Source organism: Rhineura floridana, chromosome 2 (assembly GCF_030035675.1).
Source record: "Rhineura floridana isolate rRhiFlo1 chromosome 2, rRhiFlo1.hap2, whole genome shotgun sequence".
Lineage (NCBI taxonomy): Eukaryota > Metazoa > Chordata > Lepidosauria > Squamata > Rhineuridae > Rhineura > Rhineura floridana.
The window spans coordinates 13,338,592-13,358,337 of NC_084481.1; the positions used below are offsets into that span (position 1 = coordinate 13,338,592).

The window sequence follows — 19,746 nt, forward strand, 5'->3', positions numbered from 1 at the left end:
TAAAATTCTTCAGCATTTTAGTCTGAATTTCTCCTAATAAACACATTTTTGTATTCAATTTTGACTATCACACATATTTTTGCAAGCAATTTCTCCTAATGTAATGCATTTTTGGATGTTTTCATGAATATATTCATTTGATACACAATTTTCCCTAGCATATGCATTTTTGTGAAAATTGATTGGTTGGACAATTGCACTGCAAAATTTGTCTGTGTGAATTTTGAAGGATGGTTATGTTTTGGTTCTCATTATTTTGGAAAGTGCAAATGTGAGAAATTCAGCTTTAAGTGTGAACTGAGTCATATTTCTTTCCCTTTCTTAACTATGATGTAGATGGGAATTTGCCATTTCTTACTTAAGCTGTTGAGACATAAGTTTTGTACATGATTTTAAATTTGTTCCTAAGACAACAGTACTGTTTGGCTTTCAGGCAGACACGAAGAGCAAAACTGTCAGGTTCTTGTCAAATTGTCAGTGTTCAGGCAGAGATGAGAAGAAGAGGAAATGTATTTGTGGATTTTTCCTTGGTTGATCCATAGGACAGTACATATTGGGAAGTTATCTATACATTGGTTTACGACAATTTCTCTGAATTATAACTGCAGAGGGTAATGTAAATCACAATTGCCATAGCTGGGATTTTCTATTATAGTATTTTAATATTACAGCAAAAATAATTCAAGGTTTTAAGAATTCATTTTTAAAAACACTCCCCCAACCTTGAGCAATGAAATTAAGTATCAACATGGTAAATACAACTAAAATTTGCTTTGAGCTCCTGCACCCCAACTCACACCTGCTTAGTGACTGGAAATTGGGAACATGCTGTCAAGAGATGTTTGTCTCTGGGTGGCGCCTTTCTTCTGTCAACATCAGTGCATTTTGCAAGTCCAGCCTCTGGTTTCTAAGGGAGTTATATGAGTCAGGTCATGATGGCTGGGTGATATAAAGCACTAGTGTGGCTTCCACCTTCTCCCTTTGCTGTTCTATTTGTTGGATTTAATCCTGCTTCAAAAGCAGCCTTTAAAAATTAAGTATCGGCAGTACAAGAGGAAAATGGGCGAGGGTACATGGAAGCTATCCAGATAATCTTTGTTTGTTATAAAATTAAATATAACTAAAAAGAAGAGTTCAGCAATCTCATTTCATCAAGTAGATTTAAAAAAAAAAAACCTTCATCTAGACATTGAAAAGGAACTATTGCCACTTTTTTGCTGCCTTTCTCCCTGAATTCTCTGGCATTCAGAATGGAAATTAGTTGCAATCCTAGCACTTAGCATTCATATATTACACTTTTCATTGGAAAAAACAACCACCACCAAACCCAGCAGGAGTTACTGAAGCCTCCTAACACCTTCAGAGATGGTTCAGTGCTAAATTCTCTGTTGTGATAAAGTGAGGTGCAAAACCATTAAAACTGGAGACAGATGCTTGGTTCTCTTTGCATTGGTTTTTAATATTGACCCTTGCTCTCATCAGTATCCCAGAAGGTGTCTTTTCTCTACTGCCCTGGAGAGGTAATTTCACAAGTTAACACAGGAATATTACCTCGATAAGCAGCCAGAGCTTGCTGTCTTTCTCTGTCTCTCATTTTCAGTGTAATTCAGTCTTCCTTCAGAAAATGGAAGTCTTGTCCGAATGAAGAAAATAAAAAAGAACACAAACTCTGGCAAAAGAAATGCAAGAAGACAATAAGGGATGCTAAAAAAGAATTTGAGGAGCACATTGCTAAGAACATAAAAACCAACAACAAAAAATTCTATAAATACATTCAAAGCAGGAGACCATCTAGGGAGGTGACTGGACCCTTGGATGATAAGGGAGTCAAAGGTGTACTAAAGAACTCAAATGTGAAATTGCTGATCTGCTAACTAAAATATGTAACTTGTCCCTCGGGTCCTCCTCCGTGCCTGAGGACTGGAAAGTGGCAAATGTAACGCCAATCTTCAAAAAGGGATCCAGGGGGGATCCCAGAAATTACAGGCCAGTTAGCTTAACTTCTGTCCCTGGAAAACTGGTAGAAAGTATTATTAAAGCTAGATTAACTAAGCACATAGAAGAACAAGGGAAAGTCCTGTCTCAGTAACCTATTAGAATTCTTTGAGAGTGTCAACAAGCATATAGATAGAGGTGATCCAGTGGACATAGTGTACTTAGACTTTCAAAAAGCATTTGACAAGGTACCTCACCAAATACTTCTGAGGAAGCTTAGCAGTCATGGAATAAGAGGAGAGGTCCTCTTGTGGATAAGGAATTGGTTGAGAAGCAGAAAGCACAGAGTAGGAATAGATGGACAGTTCTCCCAGTGGAGGGCTGTAGAGGGTGGAGTCCCTCAAGGATCGGTATTGGGACCTGTACTTTTCAACTTGTTCATTAATGACCTAGAATTAGGAGTGAGCAGTGAAGTGGCCAAGTTTGCTGACAACACTAAATCGTTCAGGGTTGTTAAAACAAAAAGGGATTGCGAAGAGCTCCAAAAAGTCCTCTCCAAACTGAGTGAATGGGCGGAAAAATGGCAAATGCAATTCAATGTAAACAAGTGTAAAATTATGCATATTGGAACAAAAAATCTGAATTTCACATATACGCTCATGGGGTCTGAACTGGCGGTGACCGACCAGGAGAGAGACCTCAGGGTTGTAGTGGACAGCATGATGAAAATGTCGACCCAGTGTGTGGCAGCTGTGAAAAAGGCAAATTCCATGCTAGGGATAATTAGGAAAGGTATTGAAAATAAAACAGCCGATATAATAATGCTGTTGTATAAATCTATGGTGCGGCCGCATTTGGAATACTGTGTACAGTTCTGGTCGCCTCATCTCAAAAAGGATATTATAGAGTTGGAAAAGGTTCAGAAGAGGGCAACCAGAATGATCAAGGGGATGGAGCGACTCCCTTACGAGGAAAGGTTGCAGCATTTGGGGCTTTTTAGTTTAGAGAAAAGGCGGGTCAGAGGAGACATGATAGAAGTGTATAAAATTATGCATGGCATTGAGAAAGTGGACAGAGAAAAGTTTTTATCCCTCTCTCATAATACTAGAACTCGTGGACATTCAAAGAAGCTGAATGTTGGAAGATTCAGGACAGACAAAAGGAAGTACTTCTTTACTCAGCACATAGTTAAACTATGGAATTTGCTCCCACAAGATGCAGTAATGGCCACCAGCTTGGATGGCTTTAAAAGAAGATTAGACAAATTCATGGAGGACAGGGCTATCAATGGCTACTAGCCGTGATGGCTGTGCTCTGCCACCCTAGTCAGAGGCAGCATGCTTCTGAAAACCAGTTGCCAGAAGCCTCAGGAGGGGCGAGTGTTCTTGCACTCAGGTCCTGCTTGCGGGCTTCCCCCAGGGACCTGGTTGGCCACTGTGAGAACAGGATGCTGGACTAGATGGGCCACTGGGCTGATCCAGCAGGCTCTTCTTATGTTCTTATGTAATTGCTTTAAGCTTCTACTCATTATTTCATCATCTCAACCACTCATTAATGTTTTTGAACTGAGGATGACTTTGAAATTACAGTCAGGCAGGTGGGTGAATAACTTGCATTTCCAGCATATATACAAGTATATATGCAAGTGAGTCAGTGTCACATTAACCTGTCAGTGACTTGTCTGCCTGGAACTCATCTCACTATGGGGGAGATGTACAATGTCCCCCTTCACACATTGTGGCAGAAGTGTGCATAACTGATTTACATGATCATAGCATCTGAAGCCATCCTACGTCCATTATGTCTGTCCATGGCTTTTCTTTAGTCTAAAAATGCTTACAGTAGTAGAAGTATAAGCAAGAAAGAGACTCCAAGCAATTCTGAACCAAACTTAGTTGGAAACTCATATACATTATTTAAATATGTATCCTACCCTGTTCCCAGGGAGCTCACAGTGGTGCTTTAGCTGTGCACAAAGCCTGTGAGTTAGACAGGCTCATACTGACTTGTCCAAGACCACCCAGTGAGCTTCATGGCTGAGTAGGGATTTGAACCCGGATTGCTTGCTTCCAAAATTGAAAGTATAGTCAGCACACTACACTGGTTCAGATTAGCCCAGGAATAGAGTAGGGCCTGTGGACCACACCTGGTGCACCAAGGTTTCCCTCTCCCATAGCAACATCTATTTAGTTTCCATCATACTTCAGGGGAAGAGTAGGAAAGGAGGGTTTGCCACAGACTTAATTGCCTGGATGCGACCTGTGGGCTATATGTTGCTCACATTAGCTCGTATTGCACAGACTATAGTTGCACTAGAATAGAACCTTGACTCTGGATCTTGTAAACTGCTGCTAATCCAAAATAATTATTGGTTATTAGGAAATGAAATCCCTGGGTGTTTTAGTCACATGATTATTATGCGTGCAAATCAGTTCCTCACTGACAGCTCATGCATGGTGCAGTTGTTGAAAAGTTTATTATGGGGAGTGCAAGTTCCTGGCAGAATGTTCAGTTGATTTGCCTGCTTGTTTTATCTATCTGATTTCTAGATCTCCCTGTACCTAAAGGTCAGAGCAGGTAAAATTCAGAAACATACTCTAAGCACTAAAATGTATATAAACAGAAGGAAAGAAATGGAAAAGTCAGCCACTAAAAAGTCTTTTCAGCAGCTATAAATACTTAAAATAAACAAATTCATATTACCCTCTAAATTTTTTAATGATCTCTTGTGACCATAAAAGCCATAACTGCATGTTTAGTGAGGCTGTCCATGTTATTGGTTAACTTTTGGACAACATCCTCTAGGCACTGGTATGATGATGATGTCTGTAGAATATCACCAACAGCGTAGAGTGCAATCCTACAAAAGCAAATTAGATTAAATAGTATTACCTACAATAGCAATATGTTGCATGATATATAGCATTTAGATGGTCAGCCACAAATCTCTGCATGCCCTTTTCAAGGCAGCATTGTGATTATTTTGCTCTAAAATGTACACATCATGATAGTTTCCCACCCAGCATTTACAGGCTGCAGCTATTCAATATTATGGCCAACAATACCTTTGAACCCCTTATCAGCTTTCATGAGAGTCCTTGGAAAAAAAGATTCACTAACTGGAGAAGCTTTCTATTCAGTGTGCTGGAAATATCTCTGAATATCTTTCCAAAAGAGTTAGGCGTCAAGCCAGGAATGTTCAATTGTCCTATTGTTTTTTAGCATATTTGCTCAGAAATGTCCTGTTTCAAAAACTCAGAAGTTTGGGTTCAGTCCATTGCTGGTCTAAACTGGAATCCTACAGCCACTTCAAATCAATATGTGAAACTCATCCCCTTCTATCCACCCGTCCACACACTGCTTTTCAACCCTCATTGCCCACTTTCAGGTTGCCAGGTCACAATGCAGCAGTGGCAGTTAAAACCACAGCTGGCAGAATTCCCCTGTCAGGGTCTTGAACAGACCTAGAAGTGGGGTGCCCTATTGGCTTTCTGGCCCACAGTCCCCAGCTGTCCCTTGTTTGCCTACTCCCTTGCTACCAACAGTTTACAGCCTTAGTCCTACTTTGTACACATACAACTGAAATAACAAGGAGAGAAAGTTAATGGTTGCAAGTCGACAAACGGAAAGGGAGAAGGATAGGGGAACATAAGTATACATGAGAAATTGTATAAATATTACCATGAGGCTTTTATCACACTTAGTACTGAAATGATGTATTATACCTGTTTTACCTCTTCAGCAGGAATCTTGCCTGACCAGGACTGAAGATAGCTATAGGCATTGTGAATTTGCCTCATTGTTGCTCCACACACCAGGTCCCTCAAACCCAAATTATACGTTACTCAACTTCCTCTACAGACAACCCATATAGCCAAGGACTAACATTCAAATGCCTCTTCCATCTTTTCACACAGCTGTGTGAACTGCCTTCAGGGACGCATGAATACTGGCTCGCAAAGATTCTGTATATTTAGATTCTTATACTCATACTCTTCTTATGATGTTCCTCTGTCGATCTTCTATTTCTCCAGTTATGTTCTGCACACAGGTTCCTAATGGGGCACTGCTTCTCACCTACCTATCTTAGAGCTCATTGGTCCCTCTGCACTCCTTACATAGTGCTTGTCTCAGTCTGTTGCCTTTGGGATCCTTTTCCTGTTACCTTGCATCCATACTGCATGTTGTACTATTCCTTAAAAACAGTGGCACCAAAGCCATTCTGTAAAGAGTCCCTTGTCATAAAGCTGGACCTGATGTGACTCAGTGACAAAGAGTACTGAACAAACTCCAGAGTATGGTATGAAGGCACCTGAGGCTCCCACTTTGTTGAAGCTATGCAGGGATGGGTCTGGTCAGTGCCTGGATGGGAGAAAGCCTAGGAACCACGTATATAGAATGCTAACTTCCTTTATGGAAGAAAGGCAGGATATAAATGTGAGAACAATGTAAGAGCTGTAATTCCACCATATGAACTGCTGGTAATAACTGGGGGCTATATGGCAATTGTTCGAGTGGAACAGACTATCCATGCTCCACTATATCCAAGATTACATATGCATCGATTATAACTTTGACAGAACCCATGTTACCCAGATTGTCCACCCTCATTACTACAATGTAAATGTGGTAGTTTAGGGATGATACAGATTGATAGGCTTCAGCTAAGACTTTTGTCTGTGAGAAATCAATCTGGGCAAGCTGAATGTGACAGACAAATGCATGTAACGAAACCCTAGCAGCCAGTTTTAGTAAACAAAAGCAGCTTTTGGAGGGGGCATCTTTGAGTGGAGAACCTACAGAAAATGAAATGCACACACTCTCTCCCCCCCTCCCGCATCTCTGCTTTTCACTCCCAGGAGTTCCATTCAAGTGTTTACTCTTGTAGACATGTAGCTGGGAAGCTTAGCTTTGGGATGGGATGGGGAAATGGTGGACAGTGAAAGACACTTCCCTGTCCCCTCCTCTGCTTATGTTTCCTATAACTGAAGGCATCAAATGCAGGTGTCATGGAATCTGTGGAGAGTTCCTGGAGTGATCAGGAAGAGGAGGAGATCTGGGACCTGGGGACAGACCCAGTGGGTTACAACAACAGGAGGCTGAACTAGGAGAAGGCTTCAGCACTTTAGACAATGGCAGCTCTGTCCCCTTAGTTTCAGTTCCAGCTGACAAAACAGCTGGCTCCTGTTCCTCCTCTTCCCTCTCCCTTGTCACCCAGCCACCACTGCTGCCTCCGATTGACGAGGGGGGAGAATCAGAGGCTGGACCAGAGACAGTGTTCGAGGAAGATCTGCTGGACCTGCCTCTGTCCCCATTGACAAGGACATGTCAGCAGATGCACCAACAATCACAATTAACACCCACTCTTTGCCCTGTCTGTAGGAGCACCAATCAGAGACACTTTCCCCACGCAAATAGAAAGCCCTCCTCAAGCCACTTTAAGGAGTCTCAAAGGGTGTGTCTAGTTGCTGCAGCAATGTCTTAGCTTGAGTAGTCCTGCTCTGTACTGCTCTGTAGAAAAGCAGAATCCTGTGTAAACTGTAAGTTGATTAATGAAACGCTCTAAGCTGAAATTCCACATTAAACATAACAGAGAAAAACACACCAACAGGGCTGGCCAGGACAGCAGAAACCTCAAAGTACTGGGTACCAGGGATATTGCACAGAAAAAAATGGCTGCCCCCATAGCTACATGTTTTACTGGGCAGCCATGGAGCTCCTCTAAGCAGCTGTACAATGTTAAATGGAGAAAGAGACAGCCCTCAGACTAACTTGAAGGTACAGTATAGACCCAAGTGTGGTCTCATTCATTGATTATGTGGCTTAATCCATAGATATGCATTCCAATCCATAGATGAGTCTGAGCAGGGTAAAATGGGGAAATTTGCTGCAAAAATGAGGAGTGATCTAGAATTCTCCCCATCTCTAGGCAGCATTATTCCGCTCCTGGGCTCTTGCTGGGAGGAAGGGCGGAATATAAATCAAATAATAAACAAACAAACAAACAAACAATTCCTCTACGCAGCTGCCACTGTCAGCTGTGGCTTTTATTACCCAGAACTAGGGGTGTGCTAAAATTCTGCCCAAGTCCAATTTGGTACTGAATTTTCCATCAATTGCCTATTTGCTATTGTTGCGTATCAGATTGTTAGTAGTATTTTCTGCTGCTTTGTTTGGAAATGGCTGCCAGCTGAGAGTTGCCAGACGAGCCCTGTTTTCCCCAGCCCTGGTAATTTTCACAACTGTCCCCTCTTCATGGCATATGGATTGGGAGGGACTTTTCCTCCCTCTCTCATCCTGCTAAAAGTTGAGGTCATCCCATGAAGCTGAATGTTGGAAGATTTAGGACAGACAAAATTAAATTCTTAACACAATGCAGAATCACACAACAGGAATTTCCTATCATCATCATAACCATGGGTTATTTGTATGCTGCTTTTCCATTGTCATCTATGCTCAAGATAGCTTATAGCATGAAAATAATTACATAGTTCACTAACATACAAAACAAAATTTAAATAAACAATGTTAATGAGAACATCTAATTAAGAAATCTACAATAAAATGAAACAATTACCTTATAATTTCCTTATAAGTCATAATAAGGGCTACCAATAAAACACAAAAACATAATCCCAATAACAATAAAAATAACTGACCTTAAGAATTAAATTTTGGCCCCAACAAAAGCCAGTTAAAAACACCACCCATCATGAAGTTGGTCTCTGGCACCCTGAAGTACTAGTAGCTTTCATCGCTGGAATCAGTCAGGGCGTCACCCTCTCAACCCAGGTGGAAACAGGCAAGCAAAGCAGGAAGAGGGTCTCTGGCACCCTCGGTAATATCAGCTTTTATAGCTGGAATCAGTCAGGGAGCTATCCTCCCAGGCCAGGTAGAAACAGGCAAGCAAAGCTGGAAGAGGATCTTGCAACGCTCACAGTCAAGATGGTCTCCACAAGCTTACGGCAACCAACCTGGATGGCTTTAAGAGAGGATTAGATAAATTCATGGAGGATAAGGCTATCAAGGGCTGCTAACTCATGACTGTTTATATATTGCCTCCAGGATCAGATGATCTGAATCTGAATGCTGCTTACTGGAGAACACAAGTGAGGTGAGTGCTGTTGCACTCGTGTCCTGCTTGTGGGCTTCCCACTGGCACCTGGTTGGCCACTGTGAGAACAGGGTGCTGGACTAGACAGGCCTTTGGTCTGATCCAGCAGGGCTCTTTTTCAGGAATCTAGATAACTGATATGGATTCCTTTAAGAAATATTGGGAACTGTAATTTTCTAAAGATTCTGAGAATTCTGTGTTACAGATAACTAATCCTCTCAGAGAATCATGAACAGATTTCTTTGGGGGAAACTATAAAAATTAAATTAATTTAAATTTTAAATGAAGTATGCTAATTGGCATTTAGGATAATCACAGTACAGATCTTATTTTTTGTGATATAATGGAAATAAATCAACAGAGTCATTTCTTTCGGATATTTAAATTAATATTTTATTTACAAATCTAAATTTGTAAGAAATAGCTAGAGCTCTCGTGACAAGGAAAATAATAAAACGTAATAATGGGTGCTTTCATATTGCACTTTATTCCATTATTCTGATGATTTCTTACCTGGTAATTTGCGCATTATAGTGAGCTTTCACATGACATACTGGGTAACTCTGCAATTCTGGTGGCATGTAGTGCAAGTGTAGTGCTAATTTCCGCAATAAATGATATCAGAAATAATCTGTTAGCAAGGCTGGGAACACAGAATATCGTGGGAGTGTTTCGCTAGCTGCTGCCACTAACATAACAGGCATCCCAGCATGCAGTGCGTTCCCGCCCTTTAGTCGCACAGGGTTTTTTTGTGGGTTTTTTGCCTGACGAACGTTGTACCGGTATTCTGGCATTGGCGCAGATAGCAGCAGCATTTCCCACACACACCCATCTTGATACAACTAAAACAATTTAAAAAGCCACATCCTAAAGGAGAGTGATGTCTGTTTTGCCAGTTATCTCAGGTTCTAAAAATGCTAGGAATTTTCTTTTTTAACTAAAGCTGGGAATCTGGAGATTATGGTTCATCCTGGGGACACCAAAGCAGGCCTTCGCAGGCACGATGACTTGAAACTCCTGAGTTATAGTCTTGGAAAAATCAGGTGGCAATTGAAAGGGATTTTCTGGGAGAACAAAAGGGCGGTCTTGCACAGAGAGTAGTAGATACTGGACGAGTATGTTTTGATGCAAGCATTCAGGGCTCTCAGTTGTCAATTAATGAGTGGCACGGTGTTTCCCTGAATTAATTAGGCTATGGAAAACTTTGGCATTTATGCATCCCAAGAATTTCATAACTCAAGGCACAAAGGGCCAAGATGCTCTCTTTTCCACGTCAATGAAGAGTGATGACAGGTCCTGCAAATATACCCTCTCCTGGATAGCTAGCTTTTGCCAGCTACTCTTCACATGTAAGATGGAGACTGAGAAACAAGTGAGGGGAAAATGGAGGTGAGGCAATCCTCTCTGGTAATATCCCTTGTGAATTTTTACTTAGCTGTTTTTTAATTGTTCATTTGTTTTGTAGCCCACCGTGTCTAGAAATTTAGAATGGGTTATAATTTTCTAAACAAATGCAAACTACAATAAAAACAGGACAAACATGAATGCTAAAATCATTCAAAGTTTAAGTTGCAATACTTCTGAGTAAGATAATCATTCTCAGGCTCCAGGGAGAAGGAAACATATTTATGGATAGCCAGTGCAGGTCTCTTTTGCTGTGCCTTCATTCTGTAAACTGGGTGTATGGGTGGAATCATCCAGACGGTGTTCTTGGCTCATGTGAGAGACGTTAATGAAAAGTAAGTAAGTAAGTGGTCTCTAGGGGTTACCTGTAGACATCACTTCCAAGATAAGTTTGTGGATACCTAGATAGAAATACAATTGATTACTCTGGATACTCCAGCCAAAAGTGTCAAAAATACATCAGGGTTGTACCCAATGCTGCATGTGTGGAGTTCTGCATGCTCAGTGGGACTTCCACTTGCTCTTCCCATGCACCCTCAAAATCTGTTCTGGAGTCTCCTCCAACCCTCTGGAGCAGAGTTTGAGGGGGGCTGCACTGGAGAGAAGAGAAGGGGTAAGTTCAATTGCTCAAGCAGAAGTCTGCTCTGCAAGTGGAACAGCTGTGTTGGATAAGTTAGGAAGAATACAAAGTTTATGAAAGGATTGCAAGGTTTCTTTTTAGTGCAAATATTTTTAGTGATCTTAAATTAATTAAGTGTATGGTGACAAAATGTCTAGCACTTCAAAGCATATATTGACCAACTGGATCTTCCATACCCAGAGCTTGGAAGTAATTCATTACAAGTAACAAATTACTTGTAATTCATTACTTTTGTGAGTAACAAGTGGATAATTCGTTTACATTTTGATTGTAATAGAACTAGGAGTAATTTTATTACTTTTGTGGAGTAATTGTAACATTTTCAGCATTACTTTTGGGCATTACTTGGGGGGAAGCAGGGGAAGTCTTCTGCTCCTCTGATTTGTGGATGAAAATCTTGTGCTTCAAACTGGGCTTCTGTGCAGCATCGCTCTTCCCTCATGCTCTGTAGGTGTGTAGGAGGTGACGAGGGAGGAGGTGGAGAGTGAGACGGGGTGGAGTGGAGAAAACAATTGTTTTAAAAAATGGATAGTAGTGGTGAAGAATGGAGTGGAGGGGAAAAGAAGCCAGAGGTCAAGAACATGGATAAAGGAGAAGGAGGCAGCAGCAGAATGGAGATAAAGAACTGTGGAGGTGAAAGATGACGTGTATGTGTGCGTGTGAATACTCTGTTTGCACTTGGCACACAAAGTGGCCTCCACCACCCTCTCTGGCTACTGTGCAGCATTTGCAATATTTTAACTTTTTTGTATCTCAAGGGAAAATGTTTGCTTTGGTGAGTGTTCCTTAGTTGGTGGCAGGGCAGGGTCCGGGAGGTGGTTAAATGAGAGAGATTATGCTGCTGGCTGAGGGGGTGAGTTGCACTTGGTTTGACGTGCAAAGATCTGAGTAGTGGCCTCTGCCTCTCTCCCCACCTCCCTTACCAGCGGAGAGACCACCATTGCTATCTTATGGATAAAATAATTATTCTACTACCTCTGTATGTGTGTGTTGATTTTTAATGTTGTTTTAGTCTACTTAGATGTGCAGCAGTCAAGGCCAGCACCTTGTAGGCATTTTTTTTAAAAAGTAACTGAAATGTAATTGTAGTGATTACTTTTATGAAAAAGTAAAGTAATCAGTTACTTTCAGAGCAATTGTAATTGCAGTGGTAACTTTTTTGGGCCATGTAATTGTAACGGTAATTTATTACTTTTTAAAAGTAAACTTCCAAGCTCTGTCCATACCCATGGAATATCCCAAGTTCCAGTGAGTTTGACTACTGTGCTCTATGTTCCTTTTGCCCTCCTTTGTGTCACCACAAACTGGTTTTCTGCAAGCACTGGTGTATCAAATAATTCAATATATCTATCTGTCTGACGGCAATATAATACATGAAGGCAAAAAAAGAGACAACCCATTATTTGGAATTATGTGGAAGGGGAGTATGATCTTATTTCAAAGCTGATACATTTTTGCAGAGCTGTTGTGGATGGTGTTAGTACAGAAGAACCCCAAGATTAACAGAAAGACAGGTGCTGTTTGCTATGTCAGTAAATAAGAAAAGGGAGTAGTACATCAGTATTAGAAGATAATGCAATGTGCTGATAGTACAATTTGGGAGGTTCAATCAAGTTCAAAGGAAACGGGCAATCCAATTCTGAAGAGCATGACCAGACATACTGCCAAAATGAGATGGGCAAATAAGATACTTGCATGTTGGTTGTCTTTAAGAAAACATAAGAAGGTGCGGGGCAGAAAAGCAGGCCTTTATTCCACTGAACATTTTCAGAATGATTTCTGTTGTAAAGCTCCAGAGTTATATTTTTTCTTACCTGCTGAGGCTAGTTGTACTAGTTGAAATAATTCCTTGCTCTCCCTTCCCCATTGCTCCTGTTTTTAATGTGTGATCTTTTTCTGTACTAGTAACCATAGAGATGGTTGAAAGCAACATCTTCTGCCTTAACCTTCTTCACAGCAGAGTCTCTTTAGAATATTTTTTCACTGATGCCATACAGCAAACTGTTTGTGTGTTTAAGTGTCTTAAGTTGTAGTTTGCATCCAGGAGGGCGGCGGGATGATAATTACCTCAAGGAATGTCAGAATACACAGTTCTATCTCTATCTGTGGCTCTTCTTTGCAGTGTCAAGGAGGCTGTGGAAGTTTTGAACTGTTGTCTGGATTCAGTGAAGGACTGGATGGGGTCTAGTAAGTTGAGGCTCAACACAGATAAGAAAGAGGTGCTGCTTGTCAGTAGGCAGGCTAATGTAGAACTGAGAACACAGTTTGTTCTGGATGGGGTTGCACTCCCTCTAAAGGAGTTTGGGAGTCTTTTGGATGCCTAGGTAAATGCTATGGTCAGGAGTATTTTTGCCCAGCTTCGATATATGCACCAGCTGCACCCTTTCCTGGAGAAGATCATAGAACTGTACAACTGGAAGGGGCCTATAAGGCCATTGAGTTCAACCCCCTGCTCAATGCATGAATCAGAATTAAAGCAAACCCGACAGGTGCCTGTCCAGCTGCCCCTTGAAGGCCTCCAGTGTTGGAGAGCCTACCACCTCCCTAGGTAATTGGTGCCACTGTCATGCTACCCTAACAGTTAGGAAGTTTTTCCTGACGTTCAGTCAAAATCTGGCTTCCTGTGACTTAAGCCCATTATTCCATGTCCTGCACTTTGGGATGATCAAGAAGAGGTCCTGGCCCTCCTCTGTGTGGTAACCTTTCAAGTCCTTGAACAGTGCTATCATATCTTCTCTCAGTCCTCTCTTCTCAGAGCAAACACGCTCAGTTCTTTCAGTCTTTCCTCATAGGGCTTTGTTTCTAGTCCCCTGATCATCCTTGTTGCCTTCCTCTGAACCTGTTCTAGTTTGTCTACATCCTTCTTAAAGTGTGGTGTCCAGAACTGGGCACAGTACTCAAGATGAGGCCTAACCAGTGCCGAAATAGATAATTCTGGCCACAGTGATTGATGCCTTGGTCACCTTCCTGGCTAGTTTGCTGTAATGCACTCTACATTTGGCTGCCCTTGAAGAGTGTTTGGAAAGTGAAGCTGGTGCAAACTGCAGTAGCCAGATTGCTTTCTGATACACTTTTTAAAGACTGTATTATACCAATATCAATTGCACTGCATTCCCATTTTAGTTTCCAGACCTAATTAAGGTTGCTGATAGCTTAGGACCAGGAGGTTGAAAAGACTGCCTTTTCCCATATGAACCTCTCTGTAGGTTGAGATCATCTTATGAGGCAGGATCATCTTATGTCCCACCACCAAAGAGGATGAGTTGGTGGGGATGCAGAGTACAATTAGCACCCAGATAATGGTGCACATGCGCGCAGTCACACACACTCACACACACAGAGTTTAGACTGGCCCCATTCCTGATGACTAAGGTGGGCAGGAAAAATATTTTTGTTCTGCTTAGCTTTTAATGGTTTTTAATTTGAGACTGAAGGTTTAAACTTTGCTCTTCTTGGCTTTTAATGTTGTTTTTATTCTGTCCTACCATCAGGAACAACCTCCTTTTAGAAATAAGGCATGCACCGTCTATCCTTTTGATGCATGCTAAAGACTTTTCTGTACTCCCAAGCATTTCCCTACTGTTCATGCTAGCATATATATATATAGTTTAAACTGAATTTATGGTATTTTCTGAAAGCTGCCTTGAGGCCCCTTGTTAGGGCTGAAAGGCAATATAAAATGCTTTTATAAATAAATTAAAATAATCAAATGCCAAGAGTCAGTTTCATTCTGGAACCCGGAAAAGAAGAATCTCTTTAATATCATTAGGATTTGCAGATTCTCAAAGAAAGTATAGCTGTGTCCTAGTTCTGGCCTGCAGAGCTGGTGGATGCAGCTGAATACTGCCTATAGCTGCATACTGAGGCCTCACAGAGGACAGGTTCATTAATTACCCACTTTATGTTGCTGCCTGGATCTGTGAAAACCGAGGGCTGATAATGGATTGAGTCTTGTCACATCCACATCATACATTTAAAGCACATTACTTCCTCCACAGAATCCTGGGAACTGTGGTTTGTTAAGGGTGCTGGGAATTATAGCTCTGTGAGGGGTAAACAAGATTCTTTGGAGAAAGCCATGTGCTGTAAATGTTCACTAAGTGTGCTTTAAATGTATGGCATGGATATGACCTTTGACTTGGTCTCAAGTTGTTCTTGGCAGTGCATATGGTGCTTCTATTTCTACAGGAATGAATGAGAAAACAAAAATCCTCTATATAAGATGATAGGAGCCAAAGTGACCCCATCAAATTCTGTTAAAATTCACTAGTTACTTGTCTACAGATGCATAGCCCAAAATCTGTTCTGTCCATTTCATGTGAGAAAGGATAACAGAGGTGAAAAAACAGTATTTTGTCTATTCCCATAATAGACAAATGGCCCACTCCTTTTAACATCATTAAACAAATAGTATCAGATGTCAATATTATTCCACAGCTTTACAAAATTCCTGTACAAACTGATTTTTTCATCACAGCAACCCCAAACTTACTAATCCAGCTCTTGGGATCACAGAGACCACAACTGGAAGGGCTGTAGCTCAGAAGGTTCACTCCCTGGCATCTGCAGGTAGGGCTGGTAAAGATTCTTACCTGAAACCCTGGAGGAACGTTATGTCAGTATAGATGCCTGCTTTTCTCACAGAAAGATCTTTGCAGAGTACTTTCCTGGCAGTTGCCCCTAACACTTCTTGGGCACAGTGACACTGGCCTCCTTCAAAACAATAAATAATTGTTTTGATTTCAGCGCCAAACTACCAGTGTGAGAGGTAAGCTTGTTCCTGTGCACAGCATGTGGGACATATTTACCAACACTCTTCCACAGTGCTTCATGCCATATGAGAATCATACCCTTGATGAACAATTAGGGCTGTTCACAGCATAAAATTCTGGCTGTGTTCCAATTCCAGAGCACCATATGTTTATTATGCAGACATACTGTATATCTGGAGAAAGAAGAAGGTGACCTAACAGCTTGAAACCTAGGTTGGTTGAGAAATATTCACAGTGTTCTGGATGGATGGAATATCATAACTGATATTGTTTTCACGAGGGTGTCATTGGTCAGAGAAAAGCCTGACTGTGGTTGACACATTGAAAAATAAAAAACCAAAAGTGCCCTCAAACTTCCTTCCTCATGAATCTAGAAGTCTTCATAGTAGTATTTTTGGTTTTGAAGAAAATTTGATACTTGGAAGGTATGTGCCAAAGGAAGGGCAATGATTCATAGAATCATACAATAGCAGAGTTGGAAGGGGCCTATAAGGCCATCAGGTCCAACCCCCTGCTCAAAGTAGGAATCCAACTTAAAGCATACCCGACTGGTCCAGCTTGAACTGTTGGAGAGCCCACCACCCCCCTAGGTAATTGGTTCCACTGTAGTATTGCTCTAACAGTTAGGTTTTCCTGAAGTTCAGCTGAAATTTCAAGCTGAGATGGTTCTTTATTATAATAAAACTAAAAGTGGGATGGACACCTCTTATTAAATGCTCTCCACGTACACTTTGAAACATGATGACCAAATGGTGGCCAATTGCACATGCGTGTTTTTTCCAGATATGATGGGAATTGCCTGCTTGAATGCCTATACTGTTTGAAAGCAGAACAACCATGATGGTGTGAACATCCCAAAATATATTATTATTTATTATTATTATTAATTAAAATTATGTTCTGCCCTTCCTCCCAGTAGAAGCCCAGGGTGGCCGACCTAGGCCTAGAGTTGCTCATACCCTAGGTTGAGTCTAGGCATGTGGTCACCTTGTCTGGGATGCCAAGAGGTGCAGCTTTAGAACTGGTCCCACCACTGCTGACACCCAGAAAAGGAGAAGATGTCATCTCTGCGGTTGACATAATGAAAGAAAGTTGCTGCAACAATGCACTTCATATAAACATTGTATCTGCCCTACTCGTGCAGTTGTGAAATATGTATAGGCTGCTCAGATAGTGTGTGTGCTATGGTTGCAAGGTCTATGAGATTCATTGTTGGTACAGGTAATTCATAATGCATGTTTGCTTCGTAATACTTGTACAACTGTGTAATAATAAATGGACTGCCTTCAAGTCAATTTCATCTTATGGCAACCCTGTGAATTGGATTTTCATGATAAGCGGTATTTAGAGGTGGTTTACCATTGCCTTCCTCTGAGGCTGAGAGGCAGTGACTGGCCCAAGGTCACCCAGTGAGCTTCATGGCTATGTGGGGATTCGAACCCTGGTGTCCCAGGTCATAGTCCAACACTCTAACCACTATGCCACACTGGCTCTCTGTACAACTGTTACTATTATGTTATATGTATATTAATGGCACATTTTTATGTGTAAAAACCTGTGGGGTCAGACTGTATGTTTGGGTATTTTTATTTTTATTTTTATTATTTGATTTATATCCCACCCTTCCTCCCAGCAGGAGCCCAGGGCGGCAAACAAGAGCACTTAAAACATTAAAACATCATAAAAACAAACTTTCAAACTCATTAAAACAAAATGTCTTCAAAAACGTTACTTAAAAAAAGCTATCAAAACGTCTTCTAAGATAGAACATATTAAAAAGCAATTCCAACACAGATGCAGATTTTACTTTGTGGAGTATTATTGACCCTGATGATGATGATGATGATGACATATCCCATCCTTCCTCCTGGAAATTACTTGCATGTAACTATTTCCTTTTAATGGAAAAGGGAAGGACTCATTTAAGACATTTTTTAAAAATGTGGAAATAATGTTTTACACTTAGTAACTGTTCTGAGCTATTTATTTTATATCTCCTTTTGGGTTTAAATTTGACCCAGTAGCGATTGGTGGGGCAGTGAATGTGGGGCAGTGTTGCACACCTGGTTTCTGCATGCCAAGGGTTGCTGCTGCTTACTGAGATGGAGAGAGGTGGGGAATGAGGTGCAGGGTGGGTGTGGGTCCTATTGCCATGGAGGCATAGCAGCAGGAGCATTGGATTGGCTCTGCTGACATGTGCACACTACACCTCACTGCCTGAATCTCGCACCTCCTCCTCCCTCTTGGGAAGTGGCAGCAACTAGTTTGGAAACCAGGTATACAGCACTGCCTTTGCCACACCCCACCAACTGGTCCTGAATTGACCCCAATACCAGGTTAGTACAGTGAGTACAGTCAGTTTTTCTACTGATGGAGGATTAAAGTTGGGATGACTGATTTACCTACTTAAGAAGCTGGAATATCAAAATTTCTGAACTGTATGTCACACCTACATTTATTTAAAAACCCACAGGTGCTTAAGCTACTAATTGTGCTTCCCTCCTTTAAATAACAGTTTTAAAATATACAGATTTTTTTTAAAAGGAGAACCACTAGTTACTTGGGTTATGGTACTCCCTGATCCTGGAGATTTGCTTTGCTGCAGGCTTTTTGTTGGCCTGCAAAGACTGTATTATTTCACCTTTTATTAGTTCTTGTTGTGTAAGTATCTTTGGAAGCCTGTTGGTGGAAAAGCATCATCATCGTCATCGTCATCATCATCATCATCATCATCATCATCTTCTTAACATGTCTCAGTTTTCTTTTCCAGTTGAATAATAGGAGTAACCACCACCCCTTCCACTTATTTCTCAATATCTATACAATTCACACTTGAAAATGTATGAAGGGCAGACCTCTTTACTTGGACTTTTTTTTTTTTTTTTACAAGAGTAAACATGACATAGAATCATAGCATGGACTAGACAGGATCTCCTTTCAAAAACTGAATTAAATCATTTCAGCCATGAGAAACCCCCTTTCTCCTGAGTCTCCATGTCCCAGATATGTTACTCAAACTCACAGTTAAATTCTTACGATGAGAAAGAGCGAGAGAACACATCATTCCACTGAAACAAAGCCTCTTTAAGATCTCTCAGAATTTGAAACAACCCAGGAGAAACTGAGTTCCTGTATAGACCACGATGACACAGTTCTCAAAGATCTTGCTAAATCATTTGACATTATTACTTGCCAGCTATTGTGTCCAATGCTCTTGTTGAATTTGTGATACAGAGGGGAGGAAGCAACTCGACACATGGCTACTGCTTACAGCAGCAATAACTGAATGTATGTCAGAATTTATAGTTGTGACCTTAGCAACACTTATAAAAATATTCTTACAGTTAAGTCGTTGTAGGCATTTTATAGGAGTGTAGTCTTAGAACAGGAGCTGTGTGTCTTCATTATTCCCCCTTGACTTCCCAGGAACAAGCCCTGGGATGCCTAACAGATACTTATCAGAAGAGAATCTTTCCAAAACATCTTCCAATAACTTGACAATTTGCATTTTTGAGACTTATGATTACACATAGCTTCACAGCTGCAATCCTACGCCCACTTATTGGGACTTAGTCATGTCAAACTTGGTGAGATTTACTTGCAATTAAATATGTATGGGATTGAGCTGTAACTCTGAAAGAAAAGGGACAATTACAAAAGCAGCTGGTCTTTGAGCACCCTCTGTTGCCCTCTATGTTCCCCTCCACTTAAAAAACACACACAACAGAAGTATTTGGTGAACAGTAACTTTTTACATTTACACAATCTCAGATGGTTCAGTGGGACAGCTCCTGTTGTGAAACTTTTGAAACAGTCGTTCAGTTATATGTCTTTTATCTGCTTGTACAAAATGATGTTTCCACTCCATAGTAGGGTGTTTG

General features: G+C 41.1%; 1 protein-coding gene across 20 annotated transcripts in view; it reads left to right on the forward strand.

Annotated features, from left to right (window-relative positions):
* MAP2 (microtubule associated protein 2) overlaps positions 1-19,746 on the forward strand; it is a 468,623-nt gene that overhangs the window by 191,194 nt on the left and 257,683 nt on the right. The window lies entirely within an intron of this gene.